Raw genomic sequence first — 12118 nt, 5'->3', positions numbered from 1 at the left:
TGCCTCCCACGGAAAGCTCCGGAGCTACAGCCAACCACTGGCAGTTAGTAGAATTCTCCAGCCTCGGGATTTTCAGTTCTGTATTTTAACGATTTTCTTAAAACGCTGGGGCCTGCTGCCACTCTTCTGCTGGCAAGTTCTTGCAGATGGCAAGACAAATGAGCAATTATAATTTTTTTAAAGAAAGTATAATAAAATAAATGAACTTGAAAAGAGCTGATCATTCATTCATCTATTTATTCAACAAACACTTAGTAAGCACATCCCATGCACCACCTCCTGGAGACAAGTTAGTGAGGAGTTCCAGCTTCTAGGGGCAGGAACAGGAATACACATTCATTCCTTCTTGATTCTATAAATATTTATTGAGCACTGTTCTATGTGGTGCTAGAAATATGGGCTGGAACGAAATATACATGGTTCTCCAGCTCACATTCTAAATTAAAAAAAATTTAATGTTTGTTTTTAAGAGAGAGAGAGAGTCAGAGCATGAGTCGGGGAGCAGCAGAGAGAGAAAGGGAGACACAGAACCTAAAGCCCTTGCTCCAGGCTCCGGGCTGTCAGTACAAAGCCCGACACAGGGCTCGAACTCAAGAACCGTGAGATCATGACCTGAGCTGAAGTCTCAGCCGAAGCTTAACCGACTGAGCCACCCTTACCGAGCTCACATTCTAAAAGAAACAACAGCCCATGAATCAAGCACTTAAATCTATAAGCAGTGGGCACTAGGAAATGGAATGCAGGAGGACCACAAAAGCTAGTTTAAGCATTGAAATAAGACTTTCCAGAGGAAGTGGCTTTTGACAGACAACCCTAAGTCATTAGGTGAAGAGCTGGGAGCCCAGGGAAGTGTCTAGACAGAAGAAACAGCATAAGCAAATGACAGAGCGAGACAGCAGACACCCGGTGGAGGGCTGGAAGAGATTCATTCGGGGCAGCTGAAGCCCGTGAGCTGAACTGGGGAGGGTGCCAGAGCAAGATCCTAGAAGGCCTTCCAAGTCACGCTACATTTGAGCCTAAGGGCAGTGGGAACCACGTGATCAGAGGCGCCTTCCGGCGACAAGGTTCCAACCGCTGTTCAGAGGATGGAAGTGTGTGGCCAAGCAGGTGGCGGCACACCAGCTGGGAGGCTGTAGGAACCCGAGGAAGAGATGAGGAGTTTCTGCATTCCTGCCCTGAGAGCCTGAGAACTTCCTGAAGGAGGTGTCATCTGAGATGCGATCAAAGGAGGAAATAGCCAGGCCACAGAGTTTGGGAGACCCTGCAGCTAGAGAGAACACAACACGGTGCCAGACAACAAACAGTTCTGTTTGGCTAAAAATGTAGGGTGTGAAGCGGGGGCAAAAGAAACCGGGGGGCCAGTCATGGGCCAGATTCTGTCTCATAAGACTGGGAGGCCCTGAGGGGTTGGGTGCAGAGGAAGGACCACGGGGCTGGTGTTTTAGTAAAGTGGCTGCTGCAGCATAGGGAGGCCTTGGAGGAGGCCAGGCTATGGCTGTCATTTGGAGAAGGGAGGGTGGTTGTCTGAATGAAGGTGGCAGGGATGAGGAGAGAAGTGTTCAGAATCAGCGGCTGACCTGTGCATCGGTATCCAATGGATAGATGTGGGACGGGAGAGGGGCCGGGGCAAGCAGAGAGAGTAGGGGTAGAGGGAACAGCATTTCTGCCTTGGGCTTGGGGAGGCTGAGGAGCTGCTCACTGAGAGCAGGAAGCAGAGAGCCTGAGAGGCAGACTTGAGACGCATCAGGCATTGACGAGCTTGACAGCCTGTGTTTTGGTTGTGATTAGAACATAATGCACATATAATATAGCTGACTCTCCTGCTAACAAAAGTGTTCCTATTTTACACGATGGAATCAGGCTTATCAGTACCTCAAAGCACTCTGCCCAAGGTGCCACGACATCCAGTTGCTGGGCTACCCAAAGGGATTTGAAGTCTACTAGTTTATGCCACTTGGGATGGTGGTACTATGTCCAGATCAGGGAGGAGGGCACGCCAGCCACAACAGGTCAGAAGGGACTTTGGAGAAGGGTCTGTCCCCCTCTACCCCCTCAACCTTATCTGACACATTTGCTCTGCTGGCCCCCAGCAGAGGAGTGTGGATGATGTCCCCACCACCCCCCCCCCCCACCCCAGCACCACCACACCAGCCTGGAGTCTCTGGGGAAGCCAAAATACCTAACTCCATGTAGGGTGACATGACATGACACCAGTGCAAAAATCTTCCAACTCAGAGGCGCCGAGGCCCTGTGTCACACTGACGCTGCCCTCTGCAAAGGCATCGGCCCCTCTTCCCATTTGGAGCACACCCCGGGACAGCTATATGCACGTATCCATCAGGAATGGCAGCTGCTCCTGCCTCTTGTTTTCACACAAGATTGGGAGTCTGTTGAGCTTGTCAGGCATAAAGCAATGTGCCAAGCACTTTCGGGGGCCTGGAGATGTGGAGATCCACTCACTTCCCCCAGGGCTCCTGAAGGTTCTCTCTGCCCCACCTCTTACTTCCCTGGTCCCTCTCTGTAGGGCCAGTGGCCTCTGATGGAGACTGTACGGCTTCCCTTCTACCCCACCCCACCCCTTCTCTATACCCAACCAGACTTCTGTTTCTGTACAATCCTGTGCCTGCCTGTGATGTGGCTTCATATGCTTGTAGAGGATTTGATAGTTTTGTTTGATAGTTTTGTCCTCAAAACAACCTCCGAGGCCTGCAGCTATTATCCCCCCTCGACAAATGAGAAAAGTCTTTGGAAAACTTCCCTTCCCCTCCCGCTGCTTGCCCAGACCTGACACGGCCTCCAAAGAAAGGCTAGCTCAGAATCTTCCTGCTTCCTGCTCTCTGCTGGACCGCTTTCCCTTGGGGGTTCCACAGCATCATTCCTGAGTTCTATTCTGGAACGCACCCTCTCTGTGTATCTGTTCCCCCCCAACACCCCCCACTGGAGTGTAAGCATCTTAAGCATTGCACCACATCTTGGTCATGCCTCATCTTCATGGAATAAACAAATAAAAGAGCATAGTCTCTTGATCTCTGGGATCTGCAGGTCGTACGTTGGGTTGCTGAATTCAATCAAAGGCTCTGTGAGTCCAGCCGGGAAGAAAAGCCCTCCACCCTTGAGATGTAGCTATAAAGAGAGGCCACCACATTAACAAGTGACAAAAGAGAGAGGCAACCCAAGAGGACCACGGGTGTTGCATGTTGGATCCCCAGAAATAAGACCCTGAGGAGGACACTGGCGTGCAGGGAATTTACCGGGGAATGTTCTCAGAATGGAGGCTTGCAGAGAAGGGAGGAGGCAGGGCTGGACTGGGGAGAAGCTGGGCTGCCTGGCAGTCACATCAAAGGTCTCAGGTGACCTCAGAGAGCCCTCAGGGAGCCTGCAGAGCTGTCTCTCTCATAATGTCCTAGGGCGTGGACTGTCCCAGGGAGAAGGTGTGACCTGGAGAGAGACATCTCTCTTCAAGTGAGCATCTGCTAAGAGGGCGGACCCAGATGTAACTGTCCATTGTCAGCAGGCCCAGTAGCTGGGGGAGTGAGTTGGTCGTGCACAGGTGCTGGGGCCCACTCTACCACCAGGCGCTGCAGTGGATGCTCAGAAATCACAGAGGATATGTACATGGGCCTGGCTGGGGTGCTCCTGGAGGGCTTCCTGGAGGGGGAAGACTTTCATTCAGGACTTAAAATCATGAGGACAAGTAAGATGGCAAACATGAGCATTTCCACTCAGGGCAGGGTCGGAGGTGAGCACTCATTCCTCTGTGTGCTGGTTACTCTGCAGGACAGGAGTGAGTCCTTTCACCTACAGCTGGGAAGGCTTCATGCATTTAATTTTCTAATCAAGCATTTATTCTATATCTTGTTTTTTTTGCTGAAACAAATGCATTACAGAAAGAATGGGAAAGCCTGGAAAATGCCTAGATGCCTGTAGACCCTATTAATATCTTGGAGCAGGATTTTCTTCCAACCCCCAGAGCCAGTTCCATCTCTGCCGTGTCCTCAGCACCCTTCCTGCCTGGGACCAACATCTCTCACAAGCAGGGGCTGTCTGAATCACTCTCACACCACACCAAGCAGAGCAGAAATTCAGACATCAGCAAATCTAGCCCTTTTGATGACGCACTCTACCATGAGAGATACTAGTAGAAGATAGGGCTGAGGACCAAAACACCTGGGTTCAAATCCCAACTCCACCTTTATTTGCTCCAAGGTCTCGGCCAGATTACGTGGCTTTCCTGAGCCTCAGTTTTCCCATCTGCAAACTGGGGATTAGCAATTACTGTAGTGAGGATTAAGTACAATGATACATGAGTGGCCTGCACAGGTAAACTCTCAAGGAATGTGAGCTTTAAAAATCAAACCAAGAGCAATCCCTATCAGAATAACACCAACATTCTTCACAGAGCTAGAACAAACAATCCTAAAATTGTATGGAACCAGAAAAGACCCCAAATAGCCAAAGCAGTCTTGAAAAAGAATACTAAGCTGGAGGCATCACAATCCTGGACTTCAAGACATATTACAAAGCTGTAATCATCAAACAGTATGGTACTGGCACAAAAACACTCAGATCAATGGTACAGGATAGAGAACGCAATAATGGACCCACAAATATATGGCCAACTAATCTTTGACAAAAGCTGGAAAGAATATCCGATGGAATAAAGACAGTGTCTTCAGCAAGTGGTGCTGGGAAAACTCGACAACGACGTGCAGAAGAATGAACCTGGACCACTTTCTTACACCATTCACAAAAGTAGACTCAAAATGGATGAAAGACCTAAATGTGAGACAGGAAGCCATCAAAATCCTCAAGGAGAAAGCAGGAAAAAGCTCTTTGACCTTGGCCACAGCAACTTCTTATTCAACACATCTCCGGAGGCAAGGGAAACAAAAGCAAAATGAACTATTAGGACATCATCAAAATAAAAAGCTTCTGCACAGTGAAGGAAACAATGAGCAAAACTAAAAGGCAACCAACAGAGTGGGAGAAGATATTTGCAAATGACATATCAGATAAAGGGTTAGTATCCAAAATCTATAAAGAATTTATCAAACTCAACACCCAAAAAACAAATAATCCAGTGAAGAAATGGGCAAAAAGACACGAATAGGCACTTCTCCAAAGAAGACATCCAGATGGCCAACCGACACATGAAAAAATGCTCCCATCATCAGGGAAGTACAAATCAAAACCACAATGAGATACCACCTCAAACCTGTCAGAATGGCTAACATTAACAACTCAGGCAACAACAGATGTTGGCGGGGATGTAGAGAGAGGATCTCTCTGGCACTGCTGGTGGGAATGCAAACTGGTACAGCCTCTCTGGAAAACAGTATGGAGGTTCCTCAAAAAATTGAAAATAGAACTACCCTATGACCCAGCAATTGCACTACTAGGTATTTATCCAAGGGATACAGGTATGCTGTTTTTAAGGGGCTTGTGCACCCCCATGTTTATAGCAGCACTATAGACAATAGCCAAAGTATGGAAAGAGCCCAAATGTCCATTGATGGATGAATGGATAAAGAAGATATGGTGTGTATACACACACACACACACACACACACACACACACACACACACACACACAATGGAGTATTACTTGACAATCAAAAAGAATGAAATCTTGCCATTTGCAACTACGTGGATGGAACTGGAGGGTCTTATGCTAAGTGAGATTCGTCAGTCAGAGAAAGACAAATATCATATGACTTGAATCATATGAGAAATTTAAGATGCAAAACAGATGAACACAAGGGAAGGGAAGCAAAAATAATATGAAAACAGGGAGGAGGACAAAATACAAGAGACTCTTAAATATAGAGAACAAACTGAGGGTTGCTGGAGGGGTCGTGGGAGGAGGGATGGGCTAAACGGGTAAGGGGCATTAAGGAATCTACTCCTGAAATCATTGCTGCACTATATGCTAACTAACTTGGATGTAAATTAAAAACAAATAAATTAAAAATTAACAATAATTAAAAATAAATCAAACCAACCAAAGGAATTAAAAGAAACAAGCACTCAGACAACGAGCCTGAGGCTCCTGGGGGTGAAGCAACCGTACTGTCCAAATGCAGCCCATTAGGGTCAGGGGATGCCCTGGGCTCCAGCTGTTACACAGTGCTGCCTCCTATGGCTCCTCCTTGCAAAGTGGGGGGTCTAGATGAAGGGAGAGGGGTTCCAAGGTGCAGCAAACAACCCCTGGAAGGGAGTAAAGGAAAATAAAGTCAAAGTATTCCTGAGCCATGGTTGCAGGACAAATCTGAGCAAGCCTTGGGATGACATAGCAGCTGGCCAGGAAGATCCAGGTCTCCCAGCCCAACTGCTATCGCCCATGATTCCAACTGCCGTATTTCCTAGGCTCTAAGATAGAATTGAATGTAACATGCGCCATTGTTTTACGTACCACTAGGAAAGAAAAAAAATGCCACCAAACTCCAATACAGCTCTAAGACAGGGCCAACTGCAAAATGCATGCTGAGATCAGAAACATTAAAATGTGTGTAAGCGAAGGTGGGAGGTGTGCATCTTAGCAAGGTTAAAATACAGGGTCCTCCTGGCATTTCTCTGCTGGCACATTCTCAGGACGCCTGCGGAAACCCGTCAGTCCCCAGGCAGCCTGCCTGCAGCAGCACCAGCCCCATCCCTTCCCTTCTCCTTTTCCTTCTGCCAGGGCTCCAAGTGGTGTCCCAGAGAAAGGCACAAAGGGCCAGACTGTGGTCTTTCTCACTCCAGGGGCCCCCAAAGGGCACCTCAAATGCCTGCCCTTGCCCTGTGCTCAAGCCTCTCCATCCAAGTCAGAGTTTTTGCTTTTGTGGGGAGAAGAGGCTCCAGGTATTCTGGCCTGGTCCTGGCTCCAGAGAAGCCAGGTGAGGTCAGTGCCCACTCTGTGGCTCCCGGAGGTGGGAAATGCCAAGCTCAATATCAATTGGCACCTAGGATTTTCCAGGGTGGTCCAAATTTCTTGTTCTTCTTTAAAAAGGGGATGGGGATACCTGGGTGGCTTAGTCGATTGAATGTCCAACTATTACAGATATATATATATATATATACACATATATATATATAATTTTTTTAATATCTATTTATTTTTGAGAGAGAGAGAGAGAGAGAGAGAGAATGTGTGTGAGCGGGTGAGGGGCAGAGAGACAGGGAGACACAGAATCTGAAGCAGGTTCCAGGCTCCGAGCTGTCAGCATGGAGCCCGATGCAGAGCTCAAAATCACACACTGTGAGATCATGACCTGAGTGAAGTCAGGTGCTTAACCTACTGAGCCATCCAGGTGCCCCAAGTGTCCAACTCTTAATTTCAGCTCAGGTCATGATCCTGGGGTTGTAAGATCAAGCCCCATGCATTAGCTCTGCACTGAATGTGCTTAAGATTCTCTTTTTCTCTCTCTCTCTCTTTGCCCTTCTCCCCCATTCATGCTCTCTCTCTCTCAAAATTAAAATAAATAAAATAAAATAAAATAAAATAAAATAAAATAAAATAAAATAAAAATAAAATAGGAGTGCCTGGGTGGCTCAGTCGGTTGAACATAGGACTTCAGCTCAGGTCATGATCTCACAGTTTGTGAGTTTGAGCCCCATGTTGGGCTCTGTCCTGACAGCTCACAGCCTGGAGCCTGCTTTGGATTCTGTGTGTGTGTGTGTGTGTGTGTGTGTGTGTGTGTGTGTGTCTCTGCCCCTCCCCAACTTGTGTTCTGTCTCTCTCTCTCAAAAGTAAATAAACAAGAAAAAAATTTTAATAAAAAAATAAATAAAACAAAATAAAATAATAAAAAGGGGATGGCTAAAGGTGTAACCCCAGGAAAATTATTCTTATAAGACTTTTCAGGTAAATAAGTTCCATATTATGTTTAAAACTTTCTGTTGTCAGAACAAGAATATCGATTTGGAGTCATGAAAATATGATCGCCTCGCTCACCAACCTCCATACGCCGCCTCCATCCTCCTCTGGGAGGCTCCTGCCTCATGTGTAAGATCTCCAAACCTGTCCCCAATCAAGGAGCATTTAGTGAGCACCAAATGCATACATGGTCACTGTCAATACTTAGCTACTTAGTCCTGTCTCCTGGAGCAGGGATGGATGACTTAACCTTACTGCTACGGACAGAGTTGTGTGCCTCTCAGATGCCTATGTGGACGCCACAACCCCCAAGGTGATGGTATTTGCAGATGGGGCCTTGGTGTTTGGAGATGGGGTCTAGAAACCATGAGGACAGGGTCCTTATCGGAAGAGACACCCCAGGCTGCCCCTCCTCATGCCGTGTGAACACTCAGCGAGAAGGCAGCCATCTGTAAAGCCGGGAAGAGAGCTCTCACCAGAACCCAACCCAAGCTGGCATCTTGATCTCAGACTCCCAGGCTCCAGAACTATGAGAAAATTAATTTCTGCTGTTTAAACCCCCCAGTCTTCGGTACTTTGCTAAGGCAGCCTGAGCTGACAAAGACACCTGCAGAAGGAGAGGCTGCCACTCCCCCAGAGCGTCACCCTCATCTTCCCTGTGCGGCAAGGGGGGACGACCACAGCTCCCTGCCCTCCCCAGCAGATGCTGGCAGACGAGGCGCCCGTGTGCTCTGGGGCCTCCTAGGCTTTCTGTTCTCAGCTGCCCTGGTGTGTGGGAAAGAGGAGGGAGCCCGGAGCATGGGGGAGTCCACAGTGTGGGCGGCCCGCAGGCCTCGGGCCACGCCTGACCCACATCTGTCTCTAGCCCCCATTGCCCTGCCTCAGCTCAGAAGGGCAACGGTCTACTGGAAGATCTTCCAGATTCGCCCACCCTGGTGGTCAGTTCTCCTTAACATCCAGACTGCTGTGATGGTTACTGTCTTCAGAGCCTATACAGCAGACCTTCCTAACGAGATATCTGGAGTGAATCGAGGTGTATGGGTTATCAGGGCAAGAGGACCATGAAGCGGTCATTTCCAGCCTCCAGGGCTCCGCCACTTGCCCTTTGGGCTTTACATATGTTACCATTGTCTGTTTGTGCCTTCATTTGAAAATTAGCTAGCTGTCTGGTTGAGGAATGTAGTTAGAGCCCAGATAGCTGGGGCTGAGCTGGCCCAAGAGTCTGCCCCTGGCAGTCCACGGACTCCCACCATCTGCTGCACTGGGGCAGGGGAGTAGAGTAGAGGGTGGAGGCTGTGGAAGGGAGGCTCCACAGCCTGCAGATACAAACTGCTTCTCGCAAGTACGTTTTGGAAGAAGAAAACTGCTTTAAAATTCCACAGTTCAAGGCTGACCCCCCTAAACTGACCTTTTGTCTGAGGAAAAACTTGGGGGCTTACAGTTGCCCTTGGTCCCCAGCCTGGTGGGGTAACCCGGGACCCTAGGGGCAAGTTGATTGGTCTGGGAGGAGAGAGGAGAGGGTTCTGTCCTCTCTCTAGATTGAGTCCTTTCACCAGCAAAACCTGGGGGCTCTGGGCCCAGAAATGAGGCCTAAGGAAACTTTGGTGCAGAATAAACTCAAGCAACCCGGTTCCAGGGCGCTGCCTCCCCAGAAAGTTTGGCATTTGAAGGAGTCAAATTGTCTAATTAAAATTTAACAATCCCTTATCAGGCTCGATGGCGGGTGAGACACTGCTGTCTTAAACACATCATTTTCCCTCTTTTCTGAAACTTGAAGCATTTCAATGAAAAAGGAGGGGTGAGGGGGGGTACTTTGCATTTGCATTTCAAAAGCAGCTTGCCTGAGCGACTGGAACTGGAGGGGAATTGGGAGTGAGTGGGTAAGGGGTTCCTCCTCCTCCAGATGCGGTTCCAGCCACCCCCTGCTCCTCTGCAGGAAGGTCCAGACCAAGACTTGGGGGTGGGCACGTCCCCTGGGCCTCCTGCAGCTCTTCCTACTCCAGGGGGAAACCAGAACAGTCTTTAACTAATGCCCTCACTTACTGGGCCCAGGAGGGCAGTCTCAGCAGGCGGCAGAGGAACCAGGGCCTTGGCTTCCCAGGGCCCTAGGCCAGGCAGCCCCAAGGAGAGCCTTCTGGGCCCTGGCCTTCCATGGCCAGGCATGAGGAGGGAGGGCCAGCAAAGTGATGGATGCTGTCACCTCCAGGCAGGCCCAGATCCGAAGGGAGAGCTGGGTCTGGCTCAGCTGTCAAGAGTCATTCTCAAGGGAAGAAATGCCCATTGTTTTGCCCCATCCTCCCCTCCTGGGCCCAGGTAAGGTCCTGTACCTATAAATTCCTAGGGTTCAGGCCTGGGGCAGAGTACCTATTCCCTCCTGGACTCCCTCCACTGCTCAGGACCTGGGGGCAGCTGTAGGGGACCAGGTTTGGACAAAGTGACCTAGATTATCTGGGAAACCAGCCCTCCAGGGGCCTGAGAGGGTGAGTAGGCCACACACTGACACCACCCACTCTGTTCCCCCTCCAGATCTGGAAACTTCCCTAGTCCAACCCCAGAATTCTGCAGGGACAGTGAGGGAGCAAACCATGGGCCAAGCAGCCACTTGGCAATAGGGCTTAGATCTGTTCATCTGTGGAAAAAATTGCCCAGGTCTCCTTAGAAAGTGTGCAACAGCTTGGATGAATCTCTTCATTCTTGTTCTCTGGCTGTGTCTGGAACTGCCTCACAGGGGCCAGGCGGGGGCACAGTCCTAAGAATCATCAGTGGGAGTGAAGTCCCAGCAGCACCCAGGAACCTCCCCACTGCTCCCTAGAGCTGAACCTGGCCAGGCAGCCTGTTACCTCCTACCTCACAGCAAAGAGAAGCTGGCCTCCAGTGCTCACTCAACTTCCCGTCACCAAGGCCACAAAGCCACCAGCAGCATAGGTACCACCTGCTCCCCGCTCCTGGCTTTCAGTGTCCCAACCCCTAACCAGGCCCAGTCCTTCCACAGAGGCTCAAGACCCCAGAGTCCCAGCCGACCCCCTCCTCCCCCTCCCCCTTCAGGACAATCCCTGCTCCAGGGAAGCGTCTCTGAGGCTCCAGCTCAGAGCCATCCTCTCGCGTACGACGCTCACAGCACACGTGTTCCTTGGTGGCACTCATCACCGTATAATTAAGTCACTTATCTAATTATTTGTTTAATGTCTGTTCTTGCCAGCCTGTGAGCTCCACCAGTGTAAGGATCACACTTATCTTGTCTCTTCACGGTCTTCTCACTTTCCAGCATGGTGGCAGCCATACTGAGCACTCGGTAAATGTTTGAGAGGCATCCGTGGGATCTGGTACCTCACCCCAGTGTGAAGGAGCTGGTTTTTTCTAGTCCCTGATGGTTGCTTCTCCCCTGGATCCTTCTCGAGGAGTACCAGTAGCCTCCCCTAGACTCCTTCTCTGGCCCTTTGGGTCTGGGTCACGGCGGCAGCTGGCATGGGTTGCCCAGCTGGCTGGGGTCCGTTCAGGGAATCCTCCAGGTGTGCCATCACTGGGGCACACAGGGTTACAAGCCATTGAAAGAAAAAGAGAATGCACGTGTGTAAAGGCAAGTGTAGGTGTGTGGGGAGGTGGGGAGATAACGTGAATTCTGTGGGAAGGGATGCACACAGCTGGTGGGGTGACTTCCGGGCTCCCAGAAGGCCTGGCGGGAGGCAGGGGCAGGGGTTTGCAGTGTCTATATTAGCACCCCACGGTGGGGGTGAAGTCCCAGCAGGCCAAGGTGACCGGAGCCATTTCTCACACAGCACTAACCAGAGGCCATAAAACATCCCTAGGGAGCACGCTGCGTGTAGCTGAGATTCACAGCTCACCCAAGGAGCTGTAGGGGGGTCCCGGGGAGAGGCTGGAGCACACACAGCTCCTCAGCTGTGGGAAGGGGCCCCTTCGTGGGAACCTTCTCCAAAAGTAGAAAGAGACCAGCGCTGAGCGCAACTGGGGCCTCCCTACCCCTCATGCTCTCATCCTGGACATCCACTCTGCATTTCTTCTTCCCAAGGTGGCCAGGTGCCCCGGGTCTGCCCAGGGGTCACTGGAAGTGTGGAATGCCCTGAGAGGCTGGGACAGAGGAGGACATCAGGGCTTTGAGACCTCTCCCAGGTTCACTCAGGGCTGGGCCCAGGGCCCTGAGGTCTATGGTAGGGTGAGGCAGGCAAAGGTCTGGAAAGACCCAGTGCATGCAGGAAGGGCTTCTGCCTGACAGTCCCATCCCTGTGCATTTTGAAGGCTCCGTAA

General features: G+C 50.3%; 1 protein-coding gene across 3 annotated transcripts in view; it reads right to left on the bottom strand.

Moving 5' to 3' along the window:
• Positions 1-12118, bottom strand: part of DRD2 (dopamine receptor D2) — a 65381-nt gene that overhangs the window by 13141 nt on the left and 40122 nt on the right. The window lies entirely within an intron of this gene.

This window comes from Puma concolor, chromosome D1 (assembly GCF_028749965.1).
Source record: "Puma concolor isolate L17-30 chromosome D1, mPumCon1.1.hap2, whole genome shotgun sequence".
Lineage (NCBI taxonomy): Eukaryota > Metazoa > Chordata > Mammalia > Carnivora > Felidae > Puma > Puma concolor.
Note: the sequence above shows the minus strand (reverse complement) of the source record. Positions and strands in the feature narration are given on the sequence as shown.